Source organism: Ahaetulla prasina, chromosome 2 (genome assembly GCF_028640845.1).
Source record: "Ahaetulla prasina isolate Xishuangbanna chromosome 2, ASM2864084v1, whole genome shotgun sequence".
NCBI lineage: Eukaryota > Metazoa > Chordata > Lepidosauria > Squamata > Colubridae > Ahaetulla > Ahaetulla prasina.
Window position 1 is genome coordinate 156,661,207 of NC_080540.1, and position 23,875 is coordinate 156,685,081.

The 23,875-nt window shown below is 39.0% G+C and overlaps 1 protein-coding gene across 5 annotated transcripts in view; it reads left to right on the forward strand.

Annotated features, from left to right (window-relative positions):
* The first annotated feature begins 13,946 nt into the window (after window positions 1-13,946).
* RNF41 (ring finger protein 41) overlaps window positions 13,947-23,875 on the forward strand; it is a 29,233-nt gene continuing 19,304 nt past the window's right edge. For 2 of the 5 annotated variants that reach the window (XM_058167653.1, XM_058167648.1), the window contains exons 1-2: window positions 13,947-14,071; window positions 20,878-21,019. The gene's annotated coding sequence lies outside the window, so the exon portion shown is untranslated. Of the gene's footprint in view, window positions 14,072-14,537; window positions 14,582-14,604; window positions 14,624-19,394; window positions 19,522-20,877; window positions 21,020-23,875 lie in introns of those variants that run through there. The other 3 variants (XM_058167652.1, XM_058167650.1, XM_058167649.1) reach the window with 3 other exon arrangements.

A 23,875-nucleotide genomic window follows, 5' to 3' on the forward strand; every position in this document is an offset into this window, starting at 1 on the left:
CGACATGTAGGAATGTTCCAATCTTCCAGCCAATTGCAAGCTGATAAAAACATTAAAGTGACAGTACCAACAACTGTAGACACTGTAGGGGGAGATCCGTGATTGTTCTATGGTAGCAAAAATAGAGCCTGGAGGATTTTTTTAACAGATTTTATTTCAAGGCATAGAGTTTCATGAACATGCAGCTCGCTTTATCTGATGCGTGGAGTAGCTCAACTGTTTTGTATGATTTAAATAGGTACTGTTTGTAGAGATGAAGGAGGGAGAGGAAGACTGTGGGTGCACAGATGAAAGTTGCATGGGAACAAATTACAAATTGTTTATCAATTAAGTTTAACGTCTTAAAAATCTATTGTGTTTGTTAATTAATATTGTGTATGCACCAAGACAAATTCCTTGTGTGTCCAATCACACTTGGCCAATAAAGAATTCTATTCTATTAAGATCTTCTGAAATAGCCTGAAATGTATTAATGGAAGTATAGCTATCTCAATTTTTGACCGCCAACAACTAATTACAAGCAGAGTCTTTTCTACCCTGAAAAATAATTTGCAATTTATTCAAATCTTGATATTTAAGAACTTAACTAGTGTACTCAAGACATGCAGTATTTCAATCAGTTTTGAAGTTAGTACATCATTGAATGTCTTCCTTTTGGGTTTCGTTTAAATATGGGCACAAGCTGGATTGCAAAAAATTAGAAACAAACAGTACAATTAACAGGCATCTTTGTAACATCCCACAAAATATCCCTAATTTACTGAATGCATTTTCTGTTAAAGGTTAAATTTAGATTGATATGTATTTTCTATTGTTCATAGTTGCAGCTTTTGCATTTAATAAAAATATGCATACATTTGCCTATTTTCATTTTAATAAGAATCTGTGCATTGATGTGACATGTTTATTCAAAGGGCTGGGAAATTTTAGCTATATTCTAATTACCGAGATCTGTCTAGCTCAGTGGTTCTCAACCTTTATAGTGCTGCGACCCCTTTAATACAATTCCTCACGATGTGGCGACCCCTTTAATACAATTCCCCACGATGTGGCAACCCCAACTGTAAAATTATTTTCGTTTTGAATTTATCGCACCTGAAGCCATATTGGCTAGCGATCTGAACTGCTTGCGATTGTCTTGAGGACGGAGGCATTAAAGCGGATACTCCTCCCCTATTAAGTTTATGGTGCCTGAAGCCAGATTAGGCTAGCGATTGGGAGTGATTGCAGCTGGCTTGAGAGGGAGACATCAGAGCAAAGATTTCTCTTTTTTAATTCATCGTGCCTGAAGCCGAATTCGGCTAGCGATTTGAAGAGCCTGCAGCTGGCTTGTGGAGTCAACCATTGGAGTGTGATTCTTCGACTCGCAAGTATACTTCCCATATTTCCGATGGTCTTAGGCGACCCCTGGCAAATCATCATTCGACCCCCAATGGGGTCCCTACCCACAGGTTGAGAACCGCTGCTCTAGCTGAAGGGGAAAAGATCTCTGGACAGATCTTTCTTCATGGAGTTATCTCTTCATGGAGATCTATCCAGCGAGGTGTTTTATTCTGCATCATTTGCAATCCCATGACAGGATTGGCTTTAGTATGGCAACCGGTTGCCAGCAGATCCTAAGTGTTGTGGAGTGCCATTTTGCAGGTGGTCAGTTGTTGTTATACTCCATGCTGAAGGGATAATTGTGGGTTTCTTCAGCCTCTTATTACTAGGTGATTTCAACCTCCTTTCCATGGGATCTGAGACAGCTTGAATATTCATTACCAAACATTCACTGCGCAGCAATATGTCAATTATACAGTTCTTGGGAACTTTTCCATCAATCCATGATCACGGGCAGCTCACTTCCTTATTATTTACTAAATTTGTATGGCACCTGACCCCCAGCAAGTTTACAAATTGTTAAAAAACTTCAAAACTAGAAAACAACAAGAACAAAAATGGCAGAGATAACTAGGTCAGATTGGAATAATGAGAAAGAAGAAAAGAGGGCTTTAATCATGCTTGCCAAAGGCCTGGGCAAAGAGCCAGGTCTTTAGTGCCTTCGAAACACCAATCAGGTGGAGGAGGCCAACTTATGCAGGGAGGAGAGACCTATTAAGAGGATTTGCCCCAAATGTATGGTGGATCCTCGTTGATAGCAATAGCAATAGCACTTAGACTTGTACTTCACAGTACTTTACAGCCCTCTCTAAGCAGTTTAGAGCCCTCTCTAAGCAGTTTACAGAGTCAGCATATTGCCACCAACAATCTGGGTCCTCATTTTAGCTACCTCGGCAGGAAGGAAGGCTGAGTCAATCCTGAGCCGGTCAGAATTGAACTGCCGAACTGCAGCCAGCAGTCAGCAGAAGTAGCCTGCAGTAATGCATTCTAACCACTGCGCCACCTTGGCTCACTGTGATGGCACTTGAGGAGTTCCCCAGCAATTAGATGCTGCTGCTTTTAGGTACTTTGTTGATCTTTAGAATACAGAGGCAATAGAGGTAGTCCTCGACTTACGATGATAACTGAGCCCAAAATTTCTGTTCCCAAGACAGAAGGCTATTAAGTGAATTTTGCCCCATTTTATGATCTTGACCTCATCTTCTGCAACAACACAAACTTAATTTATGGACTACAAATAAAAGAACCGTTTTCCAACAGTGACCACAGCATGATAGACTTTTGTCTCAATACACGCCCTTACAATAATCATCATAATGGTATTCCAAACTACAATTTCAAAAAAGCCAACTATGACCTTATAAACACCGACCTCTCATCTCTTGACTGGCAAAATCTATTCTCAACCTGTATCACTGCTGAAGTCCACTATAGAGTTTTCCTACTTGAAGTTAATAGAATCATAAAACTTTATATACCACAAACCACCACCAAAATCAGAAAAAACAAATTACCCATATCAATAAAAATGCTCCAATCAAAAAAAAAATCCTTCTGGAGAAAAAACAAAAAGGGCTATGTAGCAAATTTCAAAAACTGCTACAGAAATATATGCAACCAAATAAAAATTGAATGCACCAATTACCACACCAAGCAAGAAGAAGATCTTCTACGCACAAATTCCAATCGTGCTTTTTATAATTTTGTGAACAACAAACCTAAAGACTCGAGAACCATCCCACCACTAAAAGAATCTAATGGCAAAGAATATAATGACGAAACAGTTAAAGCAAACCTCTTTAACACATTCTTTGGCTCAGTCTTTGTTAACAGTAATGGATCATACCCAACATTCCCCAATCCTACTAACAATGAGTACAACAACCTAACACAAGTAGATTTCAAGAAGATAATGTTGAAAAAGCTCTTCGCAAACTGAAACCATCCCTATCTATTGGACCTGATGGACTATGTGCATTCTTCTTAAAAAAGCTTTCCACTAATATAGCAGAACCCCTAAGCATAATCTTTGAAAAAGCTTTCATGATCAGTTCCCTTCCCAAACTTTAGTCACTAGCCACGGTCATCCCTGTCTTCGAAAAAGGAGACCCCAGCCTAGCTGAAAACTACAGATCAATCTCTCTATGCTACCTCACCTGCAAAGTAATGGAATCTATCATCAACCAATCCATTATCCTCCACCTAGAAACAAACAACCTGCTCTCTAATAAACAATTTGGTTTCAGAAAAAAATTATCATGTAATTTACAACTTCTTCACTGCAAAAACATATTGACTACTAGATGAAGGCAAAGCAATAGATGCAATTTACATAGACTTCTATAAAGCTTTTGACTCAGTGGTACATGATAAACTTCTCCTAAAACTAAAATCCTACGGCATCTCCGGACCCCTCCACAATTGGATAACAGCTTTCCTGTCAAACAGACAACAAGTGGTCAAAATTGGCAGTGCTTTATCAAATCCTGTTCCCATCAATAGCGGTGTTCCCCAAGGCAGCGTTCTTGGACCAACACTCTTCATATTATACATTAATGATCTCTGTGACCATATTATAAGTAATTGTGTTCTCTTTGCTGACAATGTCAAACTATTTAACACCACCAACGAAATAGCTACTCTTCAAAAAGACCTAGACTTTGTATCAGAATGGTCAAAAACTTGGCAACTCCAAATCTCAACCAGCAAATGCTCTGTCTTAACATTGGAAAAAAGAATCTAAACACTAAATACAAGCTCGATGGACACTATCTTACAGATGACCCCCACCCTGTTAAAGACCTTGGAGTTTTCATATCAAACGATCTAAGTCCCAAAGCCCACTGCAACTACATCGTAAAAAAGGCTTTAAGAGTTGTAAACCTAATCTTGCGTAGCTTCTTCTCCAAAAACACTACACTACTAACCAGAGCATATAAAACATTTGCTAGACCAATTCTTGAATACAGCTCGCCTGTCTGGAACCCATACCATATTTCAGATATCAATACAATTGAACGTGTCCAGAAATATTTTACAAGAAGAGTTGTCTACTCCTCTGAATACAACAAAATACCTTTATGCCACCAGATTTGAAATCCTGGGTTTAGAAAATTTAGAACTCCACCGCCTACGACATGACCTGAGTGTAACTCATAGAATCATCTATTACAATGTCTTTCCTGTTGAAGACTACTTCAGCTTCAATTGCAACAACACACGAGCACACAATAGATTTAAACATAATGTTAACCGCTCCAATCTTGATTGCAGAAAATATGACTTCAGTAACAGAGTTGTTAATACTTAGAATACACTACCTGACTCTGTGGTCTCTTCCCAAAATCCCCAAAGCTTTAACCAAAAACTGTCTACTATTTACCTCACCTCATTCCTAAGAGGTCTGTAAGGGGCGTGCATAAGAGCATAAGTGTGCCTACCGTTCCTGTCCTATTGTTTCCTTTCATTATATCCAATTAATATAATTATTACGTACTTATGCTTATATATATGCTTATGTATTATATAGTTATTTCATGCTTATGCTTATATATACTGTTGTGACAAATAAATAAATAAATAAAATAAATCTTTCTTGCCACAGTTGTTAAGTGAATCACTGCAGTTATTAAGTTAGTAACTTGGTTGTTAAGCAAGTCTGGCTTCTCCATTGATTTTGCTTGTCAGGAGGTTGCAAAAGGGGATCACATGACCCTTGGACACTGCAACCATCATATATATGAACCAGTTGCCAACCATCTGAATTTTGATCACATGACCATGGGGATGCTTCTACGGTTGTGTGAAAAGTAGTCCAAAGTCACTTATTTTGGTGCCATTGTAACTTTAAACAGTCACTATATGAACTGTAATAAGTCAAAAACTAACCTCTCCCACTAATCAATCCCATGCAGCTTCTAGGTATACCAGAGGTGGGTTTCAGCAGGTTCTGACCAGTTCTGGAGAACTTGTAACAGAAATTCTGAGTAGTTCAGAGAACCGATAGTAAAAATTCTGACTGGCCCCGCTCTCATTTATTCTCTGCCTCCCAAGTCAAAGCTGATCGGGAGGAAATGGAGATTTTGCAGTAACTTTCCTCTGAAGTAGGGAGGGAATGGAGATTTTACAGTATCCTTCCCCTGCCACGCCCACCAAGCCACGGCCACAGAGCCGATAGTAAAAATTTTGAAACCCACTGAGGTATACTGAGGAGCACTGTGAAATGAAACTGGTCAAGAGAGAGCCTGAAATGACACTTGTGGAAAACCAGGTACCTGATGTAAGTGCCCAGGTTCTATCCCACAGGCATTCAGTAATTTACACTTCTTAAACTTTAGGCAAGTTTCGTATAGCCTGACTTTGGACAAATCTTTTGTTTGAGGATATGACCTTTAAACCAAGGTTTACTGCAATTAATTATTATGCAAATGATGTGAATTTGAATTTAATACACATTTGGATTTAATGGACACACACTCCTCTCAAATGGTTCGTTGTTAAACTGAGATTTTACTGAATATCCAGTACATAGATCCTTCCTCCATAGAAAATATATATTATGTAGAGGAATTACAACATAGAAGCATGTTCCCAGTTCTAAAGGTTTGACGACGCGTTTAATATTTTAAAGTTCAGATGAAGAAAAAAGAGCATCCCAGGAAGCATCAGTGACAATCACATTCAGTTCACATTGAATTCACATTCAGCGGGTGATAGAAGGGGCACTGCGTTGCTCCCATATAACACCCATCCTGCGCGGCCTGCACTGGCTGCCGGTAGCCTTCCGGGTGCAATTCAAGGTGCTGGTTACCACCTTTAAAGCACTCCATGGCTTAGGACCGGGGTATTTGCGAGACCGCCTTCTGCCACCGATTCCCTCCCAACGACCTGTGCGCTCCCACAGAGCGAGCCTCCTCAGGGTGCCGTCGACCAAACAATGTAGGTTGGCGGCCCCCAGCCCTATGGAACGAGCTACCTCTGGTAGGAATTCTGGGAGTTGACGTCCACGAGTCTTAAAGTTGCTACCAGAGAAGGGGAGGACCTTCTCTGTGGCGGCACCAGCCCTATGGAACGAGCTACCTCCAGGATTACGCCAACTTCCCGACCTCCGGGCCTTCAAACGTGAACTGAAGACTTTACTATTTCACCGAGCGGGACTAGCCTAAGACATTTTAGCGAAATTTTTAAGGGGTTTTAATCGGTCTTTGACCGTTTTAGTGATTCGGCCAGTAAATATTTGTTCTTAATTGTTTTTAAATATTCTTATTTATTATATTTAAATTGTATTGGTGTGGGTATTTTAATAATTGGCTGTAAACCGCCCTGAGTCCTCCGGGAGATGGTGCGGTATAGAAATGTAATTATAAATAAATAAATAAATAAAGTTCCATCTTTTACTGATTTGTCTGTCGCTTCTCAGATTTCTGCAAATACCCTCAGTTCTTGTGGGCCTCTCACTAATGACCAGCTACTGCTTTAACTTCATCTTATAGTCTTAGAAGTTCTTCTAAAAAAAGGAATATCTTCTAAGACAGGGGTCTTCAACCTTGGCAACTTTAAGACTTGTGGACGTCAACTCCCAGAATTCCTCAGCCAGCTTTGCTGGCTGAGAAATTCTGGAAGTTGACATCCACGAGTCTTAAAGTTGCCAAGGTTGGAGACCCCTGTTCTAAGATATTTGGATGCGGAGATGTTTATTGTACAGATTTCAGCACATTTTCCCATCTTTTTTATCTTCAATTACCATCTCTCCAATGGATTCATTTATCATTCCAAATCAAGATTGGCATCTCCTGGAATTCAGAGATCGTTTGAAAAAATATCTTGTTTTTCTGTGTCTGTTTCCATCTTTTTTATCTTTACAGATATTGATGTAATACTGCTTCTTGTCTCTGCTAATAGTTATCTGAAATTTTTCATTAAGTTTCTTCCTCATATCTTTCTCTTCCTTGGCTTTGGCTTCTTCTCTCATCTTTTTATGGTTAGTTTTTAACTATCTATTATGATCTGGTTCGCTTTCGTTTGTTTCTTGATCTTTTTACAAGGATTCTTATTTCATTCCTTTTCACAATTCCTCTTACTCTCTACCAATGAAGTCATGGATTTCAAAGTGATTCCTTTTTTTTGGTAAAAATATTTTTATTTTTTACAACAAACATAAACGCCTCTTCAATCCAATTACAGTGTGTCAGTGGGTTGTTTACACATCTCTTGTACAATTTCAAGATAAATATCTCTTTCATTCATCTAATCTTACATTATCCAAATCTCTTACTCCATCAATTTTTAATTAAACAATGGCTATAACATTTCATGCTTTCATTTCATGTTAATTTCTCCAAATTAGTGTTTTATCTAATAACATTGTTCATTCCATTCTCCTAAATTAATTTAATTCAATTGCTTCTCTTAACAACAACCTTTTTAAACTCTTTTCTAGCATATCTTTCCTTCTAACCATTGATAAAATAAATCCCATATTTTATAATATTGCTTATCTTCTTGTTCTCTACTTTCAAATGTCAATTTACTCATTTCTGCACATTCCATTATCTTCCTAATGATTTCATCTTGCACAAAGTGATTCCTGATGACGTCCTTGAAATCTAAGTTTTTGAAACTGGATTGCTGGAAATTGGTAAATCATTCCCTTGCTTCATTTCTGTTTCCTAGGCCATATAATCCAACTATGTTTTTCTCTTTATTGGTGGTTTTTTTGTGGGGTAGGGTGGGGGGTAGCATTCTAGTCTCCAACCACAAGAAGCACATCTTGCTTATAAATTGCTTGCAGATTGAACTTGATCAGAAAATTCCTCAATTTCTTTTCAACAATCATGAGTGGTTAAAAGCAACAGTGTTACTCCTTTTGTGTGTGTGTCCTGTGTAGCACACAGTACTGCATCAACTTCTGACCACATGTCAGAATACCAATCCATTTCAGTTTTCTGATGCCCAAGATGTTAATGTGCAGTTGTTTGATTTAATCTTTCACATATTCAGGTTTTCCATGTTCATGTTTCTTATATCCTGCTGCCCTTTTGTAATCCTGGCTTTGTAGCTTTGGATTTTCTTTTCCTGCATGACATCAGCAGCTAGATATTAGAGGTTTTTTTTTAATCTAGCTGCATCATTAACAGCGTAAGTACACTACTCTAAAAGATCCTCAGCTCTTCCACAATAACATGTTGGGCAAGAGTGAAATGCACACTTGCGAGTGTGAGTGCACGTACCCCTTCTGCTCATGCACAGAGGGTCAAAAAGAGGACATAATGACGTCCCAGTGGGTGGGCGTAGCCTCCTGCCACCAGTACTACTGATTCGCCCAAGCCGTATAGATCCAGCTGGATTTCACTGCTGATGTTGGGTATTATTCCTTTAGAAAGCTCATCATCTGGCCTTATTTTGTAAATCTTTATCTTGTCTATCCATGTGGTCTTCTTGGTAAAATACAGAAATGGTTTAGTATTGCCTACTTCCCCATAGCATGAAATTATATCTTTGTCATTTTCCTTGAAGTGTTCCTCTATCTTCAAAATCTTCCTGTATCACGGCTGTCCAATATAGATGTCTGCTTGCTTTAGCTAAGCAGCTAGGACGCTTTAAGCCTCAAATGATCCTGCTGGGAGTATAAACTCTTGACATACATTCCTGGTGTTCTTCCTTCATTCCTCCTGGAAAATAAATGCCATGCGGCAGCAGAGCAGGACGTCAACATTCATATATAATAAATTATTTCCAAATGTATACTCCTATTAGAATATGTAGTACCCTTTTGTTGCCATCTAGTGGTCATCCATATTTTTACAAACTACTGTTGGAAGAAAAATCCAGTCTGGTTCCAATCCAGGAGAAAGACACTAGAAATATGGAGGCAGGTTACAGGAAACGAAGTCTGTTTATTTGGTAGCCAGAAACTAATGACAGCAGCATGTTTCTGGGATGGCTGACAAAATGGGGGTTGAGAGTAGGTGGGCTTTTATACATTTTGAGGGGCTTTGTGATTGAGAGGCCTGATCCTTGTGAAATGTACTTTGACCTGTGCTTGAGTGTGCCCTTTTTGGTATTCTAATTCTTGTTGCCTGACTCCCATTGTGGTTGGGAGGTCATGCCCTGTCCTTGGAGCTGGGTGGGGAATGTAGATTTTAGGAGTCTTTTGTTTTTCTGCTTTTAATCCCATCAGTTCAGCCTTCTGCGGGAGCTGTAGTTGAAGATGTTTTGTTTACGAATGGAGCTGTCTGGCTTTCTGTAAATGGATACCGAATGGAATGCTCCAGTTTTCTAAATAAATACAAAAGTACATCATTCATAAACCTTGGAGGGACTGTCTGGAGTGTTTTCCTGGTAGTGGAGAGGAGTGAATGATTTGATTCTAGAAAAGCCTCCTTTCTGAGGAGGGGTCGAGTGCTGACTTCCTACACTACCATGCACTGGGATATAAAAGTCCAGGTGACCACTTTATGATAGCATGAAATTTGGGTTTTTTTGTATACTACCATCTTATGGTCATCTGAATTGTTGCAATCCAAAAATGATACCGTGTTTCCCTGAAAATAGAACCCAACTGTAAAATAAGCCCTAGCATGATTTTTCAGGATGCTCATAATATAAGCCCTAGTCCAAAAATATGCCCCAGTTAAGATCATCAGCGAGAGGGATGCATTTAGTACGTCCATTGCAACACACGATGGACATATTGAATTATAAAACAATAATAGTAATATATAATTAACTATAAATAAATATTATTGACACAAATACTTAAAATAAATGATAATATAAATTATAATTACGTATTTGTAAATACCCAAGCGGGTGCCTTTGGACAAGAGGTAAAATGCCTATGTTAGCATATGAACTTGAGACTTATTGCCGAATGAACAATCAGAGTACAGACCCTATACATGAATAACGTGTGCACCAGGGGTGGGTTCTACATATCTTTACTACCGGTTCGCAACGGGATTGCGCTTTTGCAGTAAAAATCTATCTAAAGATAGTGTTCTATTTAAGATACTTTAATAATTTAGTTTATTCCGCATGAAATGGAGTTTAGTTATGCAGCATGAGACTATATTCTGCAATATTGGGACTGTCGGTGAGTCAACAGCGGGTCAGAGGAGGAACTGCTGTGAGACAGAGATGACTGTTCCTCTTTAAAAATTATGATTTGCAGAATGTCACAGAAGTGAGTAGACCCCCTCACATTTTGTAAATATTTAAGTATATCTTTTCACGTGACAACATTGAAGAAATGACTCTTGGCTACAATGTAAAGTCGTGAGTATACAGCTTGTATAACTGTAAATGTGCTGTCCCCTCAAAATAATGCAACACACAGCCATTAATATCTAAACTGCTGGCAACAACAGTGAGTACACCCCTAAGTGATAATGTCCAAATGGGGCCCAAAGTGTCAATATTTTGTGTGGCCACTATTATTTTCCAGCACTGCCTTAACCCGCTTGGGAATAGAGTTCATCAGAGTTTCACAGGTTGCCACTGGAGTCCTCTTCCACTCCTCCTTGACGCAGTCACGGAGCTGGTGGATGTTAGAGACCTTGTGCACCTCCACCTTCCATTTCAGGATGCCCCACAGCAGTGGTGGGTTGCTCCCAGTTCACTCCGATTCTGTAGAGCCCGTAGTAAAAATCTTCTGGTGTTCAGAGAACCGGTAGTAATGGCTGGCTGGCCACGCCTCCAAACCAGTTCCCCGATCATGAGGTTTTTGTTTTTGTTTTACTTTTAAAAGCATCTTTTCTTCAGCCAAAAAAAGGCTTTTAAAAGTAAAAAAAACCCTCTGATGATCGTGTGGCTGAGCAGGGATCATCAGAACCCTTTAAAAGTTTTTTTTTTTTTTAACAACCACTTCGGCCAAAGAGGTTGTTAAAACAAAAGGTTTTAAAAGGCTCCTCTGGCGATCCCAGTTGAGTTAAGAGGTTCTGGGCTGCAATTAGGCAACTTCAGCTGGGATCATCAGCGGAGCCTTTTAAAAAATTTTTCCTCTGGCCCACCCAATCCCCCCTCCTCACTTACCTCATTACTGCTTCTTTCAGGCTGGCAAAGCCATGCTTTACATCAGTTGCATCAGCGAGCAACTGAATCTGCCTGCCTGGAATCCATCTCCTCAGTCAGCAACTGCTTTGCTGGCTGAGGAACTCTGGGAATTGAAGTCCACAAACCTTAAAGTTACTAAGGTTGGAAACCCCTGATCTAAAAAATATAAATAAAATTAAATAATAAAATAAAATATTTGTGCAGCTTTCTGAGATTTTGTGTGTTTCTGTAGTGTTTCACTCTAACTACACAAACACACAAAATCTCACAAAGCTGTATGTGGCATTTTGTGTGTGTGTGTGAGAGTCAGTTGTGTTGTGCTGTGTTGTGTGTGTGTAAAGTGTGAAAGTTGGTTTTTGAGCTTTTTGTGGCTGTGTGAGGTTCCTGCTTGTTGCAGGGGCTATTTTGGGTGAAGTGCAGCTGCTTTTACATTGTGTGTGAGTCTGTTGTGTGTGTGTGTGTGTGTGTGTGTGTGTGTGTTCCTTCGCAAGGACTTGGAGGCAGCTTCTCTGAGGAAAAGAGGAGGCGGTGAAGCTCTGGCTTTCCCCTGGGAGAAATCACCCTGTCTCTGCAGCATTGGTCATGTGACTTAGTGGGCGTGGCCAACTTGATGTCACTCATAGCAAGGTGCCGTCCCACCTTGTCCTGAGTGACTTCAAGATGGCCACGCCCACTCAGTCACATGACCACCAAGCCATGCCCACCAAATAAGCCACACCCATAGAACCGGTAGTAAAAAAAATTGGAACCCACCCCTGCCCCACAGATGCTCAATAGGGTTTAGATCTGGAAACATGCTTCGCCAGTCCATCACCTTTACCCTCAGCGTCTTTAGCAAGGCAGTGGTCGTTTCGGAGGTGTGTTTGGGGTCTTTATCATGTTGGAATACTGCCCTGCGGCCCAGTCTCTGAAGGGAGGGGATCATGCTCTGCTTCAGTATGTCATAGTACATGTTGGCATTCATGGTTCCCTCAATGAAATGTAGCTCCCCAGTGCTGGCAGCACTCATGTAGATGGTGGGAGGGAATGGGTGGGCAGCCTTCCCCCACACCTCTGCCTCCACCTACTGCTTGGACGGCCGGGACGGCGTTCGCAGCACTCAAACTCACCTGTAGTGTGTGGGCTATGCAGCCCCAGAGTGTGCTGGGCAAGAGGCCGGTGGGCTGTGGCTGCCGCCGGACACCGTCTCCACTGTGCACTCGTCACCTGTGCGCACACTGGGGGTGTGTGTGCCTGGCTGAGTTGGGATGGTGTCGGGATATCAGGGGCCGGTTCCTCACCATCTCCTTGGTGGCCCCGCGGGTCAGATATGGGCCCATCTGGCCTGCAGGCCTTGTGTTTGACACGTCTGTTGTACATGAAATAAGAAGACATCACCTGAAAATAAGCCTTTTGGAGCAAGAATTAATATAAGACCCAGTCTTATTTTCCAGAAAACATGAGTATCTCCATTCCCTGCACTTGGTCTGCATTCAAATAGTTTTATTTGGTTTTGTTTTAGTCCTATGAAAACCAAGGCTTCCTTCTTTTTTGTCCTGTGCGAACTGGCTGTGATTTATTCAGTCACCATCAATAGTTAAACAAGTTATGTGCCTCGCTGCAATACCTATATCCAGTCATAAGAGATAGCAGAATTTTTTTTTTAACAGAGTATACATTTTAACAGACTGTACATATCATTTAAAGGGGTAAAGAAGGCTGGACAAAGGCCGCATTTAAAAAAAAAAAATTCGGTGGAACTTTAGGGAAACTTGAAATAAGAATCGCAGAAGAACTGGAAATGCCCGTCTTCCTTGTCAGAACAAAGAATGTTGAAAACCCCCGTTTTAGAACTCAAGGGCTACTCTAGCAAAGGCAAGAGATCGATTTAGTTTTAGTTTTAGTTTTAGTTATGAACGTATCTTTTCTTTTATGTACACTGAGAGCATATGCACCAAGACAAATTCCTTGTGTGTCCAATCACACTTGGCCAATAAAATTCTATTCTATTCTATTCTATTCTATTCTATTCTATTCTATTCTATTCTATTCTATTCTATTCTAGTTTTGCAAAGATACACGTCTGTTTTTCGGCCTTTGTGCAGGAATGTTGATTTGCTCTGGCCTTTAACCCGGTACTCCCTCTCTCCCTCCCTCTCTCTCTCTTTTTTTAAAATACCAGCATTACTTGAAGATCAGGTAATGTGCTGTCTGGGGAAGAGGACTCACGAAGTGCGATGACCGATTGTGTGAATGCAACGCATATTTGGAGTGCCTGGGGGGAAATCACATCACATTACAAACCGCCCCCACGTAAAGGAGGCAGCAACACCGATAGGCAAGCAGGCGGGCCAGCCTCCCCGCTTCGCGCTAGGTCAGAAGACCATCCTCTGAGCTCTTTTGTTTGGCTCGGCGCGAGGAGCGAAGCCAACCCCGCCCCGTCTGCCAGCAAAAGCAACCATAAAAACCACCCCTGTGGCTAGAGCGGCCCGGATTCAGCCCTGCTCCAGCGTTTCCTGCTGCCCGAGGAGGGTGGATTCCCCGCATCCGTATCGAGGTTGGCGTGTTTCCGGTGGCGGTCTGGGAAAGAGGGGGAATGATGGAGGGGAGAACGGCGGCGCGGCGGCGGCCGGTGCCTAGAAGGGAGCCGAAAGAGGTCCGTGACTGTGGCTTGGATGCGCTGCAGGGCTGGGCTCTCCTCCCAAGGGGAGCGGGGAGCGGGAGCGCGGGTGGTTTGCTTTTGGGGTGGGGGCGCGACGGGGAAGAGGGTGGCTGCGCGGAGGGGCTCAGAGGCGGACACGCCTGGCAGGCGGGCAGCGAGCAAAGTCGGTGGGTCGGTGCCGAGACGCTCGCGGTAGGAAAGGGCGGCGGATGGGCGGCGTGCGACGGACCGTCCAGCTCGCTCGCTCTCCCTCCGTTTTGGCTTTGCAAGGACGGCGGTGGCGGGGAGGCGTTTTATTCCGAGAACGGGCGGCAGAGGGTTGCTCGGTTGCAGAGAGAAAAAGGAAAGCCAGAGGAGCGAAGAGGTGGTGGGAATTCCCGTCCAGACGCAGAATTCCCCGACAGTCGCTTTTTTTCCCTTTTTTTTTTTTTAGCCCGGCCTACCTCGTAGGATTGTTGTTACGGGGCTAGACTAGGAAATACAGCCTCGCTCCCGGAGGAAAAAGTAAGGATGTTCTTCTGGCAGAACAATCACCTGTGCAATTTGGTGAGGCGATCCGCGAACCTTCAAGCCAATGTAAAGCGTGGGATTGCTTTTTGGAAGCCAACATTTTTTTTAAAAAATGCCATTCTTCTCACCCCTTTTTTCGTGCACAGGCTGAATCTAAACCTCGGCAGTAAACTGTGTTTTGCTATAGAAAAGAGAAGGCACATTTAAAAAAATTTTTAAAAAGTAAATAAAACCAAACCTTCCAGAACTCATAACTCCAGCTCCCTTTTGTCCCCCCCGACTGTATTTCTTTTTCTTTTAAATGATAGGTGGTTTATCTTTTTAACTATAACCAACCAGAAAGTCCTAATGTACCAGGATAAATGTTCCCCTGCCTCTTGTTACAGTCTAACTGGTCATTTTTAAATTTATTAACTTTATATGCCAACTCACTGGAAGTCAACTCTGGGCAACTTAACAAACAGTAAAAAGATAAATATAGAAACAATTTTTTTTTAAAAAAAAATCTAGATAAGAAACCAGATCCAATGAGACAGACAGAGCAGGGATGAGATCTAACCCCATCCACCACCTTCAGCAGGGGGCCAGAAGGGTGGGAGTAGTTTGCACCTCTGGATCACAGTGGAAAAGGCTCTTCTTGACCCCAGCCCTTAGCAGATGGCATCTGCAGCTGGCCCATTCCACTGGAGTTAGTGGAGCAATCTAGCTCCATTGGGGTGAGATAATTCCACCGATACCCTGGATGTATGCCATTATAGGGCCTTAAATGTAATACCTTGAATTGTATCCAAAAGCAAACCCGCACACATGCATCTAATGTAACAGCAATCTTACATGTGCCACACTAGGGGCCCCAGAACTCTCCAGGCCGCTGCATTCTGCACCAGCTGTAGCTTCTGAATAATCTTCAAGAATAGCTTCATGTAGAGCACATTGCAGCAATCTAAACTGAGAGACTATCAGGGCAGGAGTAACTATGTGCAGGAGGGCCTCATAATTCCGATACGGGTGCAACTGGTGTAAACACGAAGTTGTGCAAAGGCCCTCCTAGCCACAATTACCACCTGCATTTGAGCCTTAATAAACTAAACCATTTTGTTTTTCGGCGTAATGGTACAGTTGAATGAGATTTGGGAGTAGCCCATGGGTTATTTCCAAGACGTGTGGTTGGGCTGATGAAGAAAGTGTGGAGCTCAAGAGGTAACGTAAAAAACAGTAGGACCATTAAGATTCTTGCAAAATTTACTTGTAAACTTTTAGAAAGGCTCCTTATGTGAAGATTTAAAAAAGGTGAACTGGACCTCTATCAGGGAGGGGAGTAGAAGATCAGAGTCTACCATTTTGAGCTCTTTTCAAAAGGGAATAAATATATCAGCATTTTGGTTAGTACATTGTAGTTAACAGTATGTTGGCTTGAAAGGTAGTCTTTAGATTAGAGATTGCAGTTTACATAGAATAAAGTTAGCATACTTGAAACGAAACAGGCTTTGGTTATGTTTAGGTTGTATTAGCCAAAATGTGCCAATACTGTCCTTGTTAGTAAGAATTGTTGTCATGTTAGAACAATGACTGAGGCTGACAGCCTAATCTACTCTGTGTTAAATAAATAAAACGGATGGATGGAAATGAAAGAATACAGAAAAGGTTGGTGGGGCATTTAGTGGCCTATGGATGAGAATGATAGCTGTTTAGAAAGTTTAGAAAATCTGTTTGGAATATGCATGTGTAGTCATATGTGCCCATAGCAAAGGAATACATAGAAATTAAAAAAGCATGATTGATTTTTATTGTTTTTGATGAAAGACTGAGAGGATTAGTGAAGGCTGCAGTGATGAGAAGTCTTGAATGTAGGACATCCAGTATTTGAGTCAAGACTGGATCTCGAGAAAAAAACCGACAGATAAGAAACGGGAATGAAAGTATGAGTCCTATATGAAAAAGTGTTAGAAGATTCATCTTCCAACAGAATAAATGGAAACTGAGCATAGAGTAAAGAGAATGGGTAAAATGTTTTGAACAGAATGGAAATAGTTATATGTGCCACAGAAGTGTACGGTGTTACTCTAGTCTAAGAAGTATGAAGAGGATGTTTGGGGAATTGAACGTAATACATCTAAGAGAATGATTGCTGCAAAAAATAAGGATGAGGGAAAGGTGCAATATAACTGTATAAACCAGAGGTAGTCAACCTTTTTATACCTACAGCCCACTTTTGTATCTCTGTTAGTAGTAAAATTTTCTAACCGCCCACCGGTTCCACAGTAATGGTGATTTATAAAGTAGGTTTGGTGGGGGTACCGGCTACCAGCTCTGCTTGTCTGTTACAGCTGGGTGGTGTGGGGGGAGATGCGTGAGCTATTCTGGGACGAGGCTCTTTTGTTTGCGGTCGCACTATAGCGCCATTTAGTTTTACTTACGTAACGTGAACTAAACATATGCGCAGGCGATACAAATAGTATATTTTCAGAAATTTAAATTGTCACGGGGAATTTTATGAAAACCTAATGAAAATGTTTTTAAATAATGCTATGAAATTTTTTTAAAAAGTCAATTAAATTAAAAAAAAGGAAAGTGCTTCAGTATCAGACAAAACCCCTACCGCCCACCATGAAAGCTGGAACGCCCACTAGTGGGCGGTAGGGACCACGTTGACTATCACTGGTATAAACTAAAAGAGGTATTTACAAAGAATGTAAATACAAAGAAAGGCATAGTTACAATTCAAAGAGGCAGAGGAAATGCAAAGTGATTTTGATGAAAATTAAAGATCGAACGGTGCTTTGGAAAAGGTAAAGGATTTTTAAAACGTGCTATTGGAAATGCTGAAGGAGTATTTTAGATATTTGTATGAAAATGATATTGAAACTATTAGAGTAAAAATAAAATGAAGTTTAAATGTTAGTGTCCAAAAATGGATGAAAGAGGAATAGTAAGTGCAATCAGAATATTTAAAAATGGTAGTGCTGCAGGATTAGATTGTACAAACTGGGAAAAGTATGGATATGTTTTACTTATGGAATGGTTGTGCAACTTTTACATGTGTGAGAAGTACATCTTTTGATTGTTGAATGCTGCTGTTGTTTCTCAAGATACAGGTAGTTCTTGAACTATGACTGTAATTGAGCCTGGAATTACTGTTGTAACTCGTGTCATTCATTAAGTGCCGATCCATGATGTGACTCACCTGATTTTATGATTTTTTTTTGGTGGTGTTCATTAAATGAACTAATTTCCACAATGGGAGGTGTTTTTTTTTTGTTTTGGTTTTTTGCCAAAAATTGAAAACTAATGCTGGTTTCCGGCAAAAACATCGTAAACCAAAGTCATATAACAGGACATTGCAAACAGCTGTAAATGTTGGCTGGTTGCTAAGAGCCCAGAATGCAGGGTGAGGGAGCCATCAGAACTTTGAATTTGGATCATATTCAAACAGTTGCTAAGCAACTGGTCATAAATCGAGGACTATTGGTAGGGAAGACTAAGAAGAGGAACTGCAAAAATTACAAGAGAATTACTTTACTAAATGAACATAGGAAGGTGTTTGAAAGTGATAATGAACAAAATTGGGAAAATGCAGTGTGACCATAGTAAGCAAGGGGTACATGGATCAGATGTTGCATGGATTATAAGATCCCCAAAAAAGCGAATACTTTTAAAAAACAAAAGGAAATAATATGACATAGTATATGAATGTTGTAGAAATGAATGATTTGAGGAAAGAAAGATATCAAGAGATATAGTGAATGATGCTGGTGTAATTAGTTTTAATAATCTTCTCTTTTTGTTATGTCACACCTTAATTTCTTGGAGTTAGGTTTTCTTATTATTTCTCTATGCTCTGTATAGGGTTGTTTAACCAGAAAAGGAATAATGTGGTGTAATAATACCGTGCATACATCTGACTGTACAATTCTGTAGTTTTCAGTTTAAATGCTGCTTTTTATTTTTTAACAGAATGACCTCCAAAGAGATTAGAGTATTTAATAAAAGGACAAAGCAACCTATATAGAATGAAATCATTAGTAATGAGAGAGATTAGCAGTGTTTTGGGGGAGAAGATAGATTGGTAATTGAAATGTGTTTGAAAACAGTCCAACACATTGAAGCCAGTTCCAGTTTAATAATAATATTTGTGATAACTTAATCGTCATGGTGGTTTCTTGCTGATGTTTCATGCTTGCAGGTTTTTGGGAAGGAAACTGATTAGGTTTGGAAAAATGGAATAGATTTGGGGAAAAGAGAAACAAGCTCCCATCTATGTCCAAAGGCTGACAGAGAGGATCATGCTTAAATTAATACTGCCTTCCAGATTCAGATGACCTAGGAAATTAGACCCAAGATGAACTACCAACAAAAAAACTTTTAGCATTTTTCATAAACATGTGTCAATTCAAGATCTGGATTTGAATGAACACAAGAATTATAAAAAAAAACAGTATTATACTGATTTAATATTTGAATGGTGTAGGCTAGGGGGAGGCATAGTAACAAATTTATGAGAGAAAAAGTATTACTGTAGGGAAGCTCAATGGTTAAGATGTTTTTGAAATGAGCTTTGATGATATTGAAGGAATTATAGTCAAGTAAAGAAGAGCAATTTTGATTGAAGGCTGAAAATCAAGAGAGAAATTGAAGCCTATCTTTTGTGGGGATTAATTCAATAGCCAGCTTGAAGAATCCAAATAAATTATGTTGTGGGGGTTGAGTATTCTTGGCAGGTGTTTCTGTTTCCCTTCCATTCTAAGGTCTTGGAGGTTAAATTTCTCTTGAATAACAGAGTGCCTGGGGGTGGTTTGGAAAATTAAGTTAAGGAGCAGCTGAAGGAATAATGCTTGGACATGTATGGTGAACAGTGAAGTGGCAAAATAATATTTAAGAGCCTTTTTGATGAAACAACATCTGAGGAAGAATCTTGTAACAACGAAGTCCTTAAAGTGGGTAACAACTTTGGTAAAGTATAGCAGATAATCTGGAGAACATTTCCTCTAAAATTTCAAGGCATGCTCATTCTTCAGTTTAGGAGCACATGTTAGCAGAGAACAAATCTTGTTGATGAGAGTAAAGCAGGTTGTTGCTACTTTTGTTCAGTTGTGCAGTTTATAACCAAGGAAATGAGTTTTAGGCACAGGCTATTTTCCAAACCGAAGAAACAAGATCATATTTCATATAATAAGATTCTGGTTGTGTATTATTCTCTTGGCTTGATCACATATTATGATCACATATAATAAAAAGGGAATGTGAGGCAACTTTGATAAAAAAATCTGTTTGGAAGTAAGAAGTACCCTGATATATATACATGGTGAATATCTCTTGTTCTTCTAAAAATTAAACTATTTTTTGGTAATATCTTCAAAGGCATAGTCTGACTGATCTAATTCCTTGTGACTGTTGTGATGCAGGTCTCTGCTTGCAGTGTCTTACATGAAACAGGTGAAGAGCAGCTGTTTCTCATCTCTTAAACCCCTTTCTTGTTTCTTTGCTGCTCCTTTGTATAGTATTGTGTGCATTTATATTTATACATTTGCTCATAATAGAATCTGTAGGTTCCTTCATATGTGGTATGATGCATCCGGTCTTAGCTATTCCCAGCACAGTGAGATAATAGATTTCTAGGGAAAAAAATATAAAATGCAGTGTCTGTTCTTAGTCTTTTGTTCTGAACTTTCTGTGTAGCTGGACCCAAGAATGGCATCGCGGGTTTCACGTAAAAACAAAAGCTCTTATGTGTAATTTCAATTTTTGGTAAAAATGGTAGATTATTTAAATCAAATGGGTAAAATACCTGTTGATATGAAATGAGGCATCATTAGTATTTGAAGCAGAACATTATGAAATGAAAACTCATGTGAATATCGAATGCTTTTTTAAAAATCATCTTTAATCTCCTTGCTATTTGCTATTGCCACTAAAAAAGCACCCAAGTATTATTTTTAGGGTACGTTCTGAGCAAAACTAAACATGAAGCACCTTCTCACTGTAAATTACTTAGAATTGAGAGAATTGTCAGAAAAGGCTGAAAATATATGCTGTTGTGGAATGTTTCAAATAAGTCAGACATAATAAATATGTTGCAAATAATATGCTTTACCTAAGGGTGTGGAAATGAGCTGAATATTAATTCCTGCATTCCGTGTATAGAGCAAATGATGAAGAGAATGTACATAATTTTGTGTACTGTACTGCTGTGCTGTTACTAAAAATATTAGGGCATTATACCATACTGGTATAAATTTGTTTTGTTTTGTTTTAAATTTTCTGTTAAATTATTTATCCTTTTATGACCACAGATTCTGGCTGTTAAGATAAACGATGACTTAATCTGAACAAGAAGAGAGAGAAAAATGGGCCATGGTGAGAGTTCAATTCAGAAGAGGAACGCAACGTCAGCATTGTCTTGCTGCTATTCAGGAAGAAATTCTGCTGCAGAAGGTAAAATCATTGTTTCTTCCAGAAGTCAATACACTCTTTGCTTTTATAGGTATATTCTCATTTTCTGTTGAAGTCTGGTGTTTAACTGAACAGATTCATTATGTGGCCTATCCTGGAGAAGTGGGTGCTATCGGTAAGTCTCAGCAGACGTCCACGCCTAGCTACTCTTATCTGGGCTTAGATGTTATTCAAACTTGGATTTACCGCTAGTTATATAAATAGTCTAATATTGAATTTCAACAATTCCAGAAGAAAGCAAATGACAAACTATTGTCATTTTACTGGTAAGAAAATTACATAGACGTTTCTATGAAGTTGCTGGGAACTGAACTTGCAATAGAAGAGGGTGACTGTAGCTTAAGGTTGAACTGTGGAGTCCTTGGTATGGTCTGAGCTTGCTTGTTTGCTTGCAGATGTCTCATTATGCAATTAGGTAGCATCATCAGTACTGGGGAGTTTGGGGTTTGCTCCCTATTTATAAACAGCAGCTTGCCCTGTCAGTATTGGTGGGGGTGTGATTTTCTCCTTGGTGGTTCCTTGATTAAGTTAAGTTTTCTGCTTGATTGTTTGTCTGGTGTTAATCCCTGCTTATCTGGGTGTTTGTTGCTGTAGAAGATATCTTCTGGTTTTTTGTTTTTTGTTTCCTTAGCTTTTTATTATTTCTTCTGAATGATGTATAAATGTGATTTGTTTCAATGTGTTGATAAACTATGATATATTTTTCTGCTTTTTAGCTCTTATGGTTGATCTGACAACCCCACATTGAGAAATATAAATACTAATTGAGATTAATTACAATTGCTAATTTTTTAATTACCAGATGTTAAAGTGAATTAGAAGTTGTTGGATTGTCCAGAGGAATACCATCCTCATTTTGTAGTAGTTCTGAAGGGCAGTTTTAGTGGATTACAGCAGGTTGAATATAAATAGTGATGTAGATTAAAATATGGATGTTATTTTCAAAGTAATGTTTTATTTATATATGTTGTGTTTTTTATGTGATTAATCATATTTGTAGCTTGAAGTAATAACATACATGCAATTATAATATTGCATTATGCATCTGTTCCATAGGTAGACTAAACAGTTGAAATGAATGTTCTGTGAAGTACAGAATATTTCAGTAGAAGATAATTAAAAGGTGGCTAGATGTCTGCATTGTACGAAGAGGAGTAGCATGCAGTTTTAATCCATTTCCATCTTGTTGCTGACCGGGTTAAAAAGCTTTATACAGCTGTGGTAGCTTTTTGTTAACAGCCAATTACAGCCACATGATACAATTTGATATCTGAAAACAGATCTAATGCAATTTATAGTAGGTAGTGGATTTGTCTTACTAATAAATTAGCCCAAACAGCTTAAAATTTCAGAGAGGGGAGAACATTTTCTTTCAAGACCAAGAAACTGATTTTATGTGAAAGAGTAATTCTGTAGTATTTAATTTTTAATTTGACATATGAAAAGAGTTGCAACTGGTTATAAATTGCAACTGGAAAGTCAGCTTGGATATTGAGATCTAGAATTTTTTTTGCAGATTTATCTTACTAAAATATCTCTTAGGAATGCATTTCTTTGCATTGGCAATATTTGTGGCATATTGTATGTTTTGTTTTCCTACAGTACCATAATAAAATTAAGTTATCTAATTACTTAAGTAGCGGGGGTCTGATAAGTAATTTTGATTTCCGTACATAATTGAACTAAAAATGGGTAGCAAGCATTGCTTTAAGATCATAACATGTTAGTCTTCTGCAGTAAAGGGGATTGGTTTAGTGTTTCCCTTAGGTTCAATTTAAAAACAATATGGCTTTTACGGTTAAAGGCCTTTCATTTTTAAAAAAAACTTACTTGAACCTCAAATCATGTATGTTTCCACTGGGCCAATATCTGGCTAATTACACTGGAAAGCCCCCAGAACTCTTACCAAATCACCTTATAAGAGTTTTGTCAAGTTTCTTTCTGTTTTGGCTCCAGAATATGTTGACAGTTTATGATTATTATTAAATTTTGAATAATTTTGGTCTCTGGGTGTATTAAATACAGAAGAAAAGATAAATAAAAAAATTGAAGAATCTGCAATAAAAATGAGACAGAAATGATAAGCCAAAAAAAGATTAAAAAAATGTAATACTACTGAATTTAAAAGAAAATGAAGGCTGCTTGAGACTAAGAACAGCTACAGGACAATTTAGTGAAGACGATTGTTAAAACCCTACAATATTTTTAGAATAGGAGGAAGTAGGCATCAATGGATGTTGAAGTGGACAAGCTATACAGAATTAACACAAGAAATGAAAAGTTAAAAAACGTATTAAGGAACATACTTGTGCACCTTGTCCAGAAAGAATATTAAGACAACACTAAGCTAAAGTTTATATAACTATTGTAAAGTTCTCTGCAAAAGAAAATAATACAAAATTGCCTTGCTTGATCAGGGATAAGATAAGTACTTTTATAAAACACTGGAACCCTTTGTGGACTTTTTGTTGAAAATGGACAGGAATAAATTAATGATTTCTTGATTTGTCAATTGGAAAGGGTTGAAATATGGTAAGAAGTGAACTAAGTAGTGATGCTAATTGTAAGTGCTGTAATAAAGATCAGAAGTTACTTCTTTAAATATATTTTCCTTTTTTCTGCATTTTTCCTCTCTTATTTCCTTCTTAATTTCATTTCTATATTGTTTCATGTTTAAATTTTATCCATTTAAAAATCTCTAATAAAAAGTATATTTAAAAAAAAGAATTTTTACTAGAATGAAAGAAACTTCTCTCTTTGAATACCTGCAAAGTGACAGGTATTCCTTTCTTAACAATGGTAATTTGGCCTGGGATTTCCATTGTTAAGCAATGCATT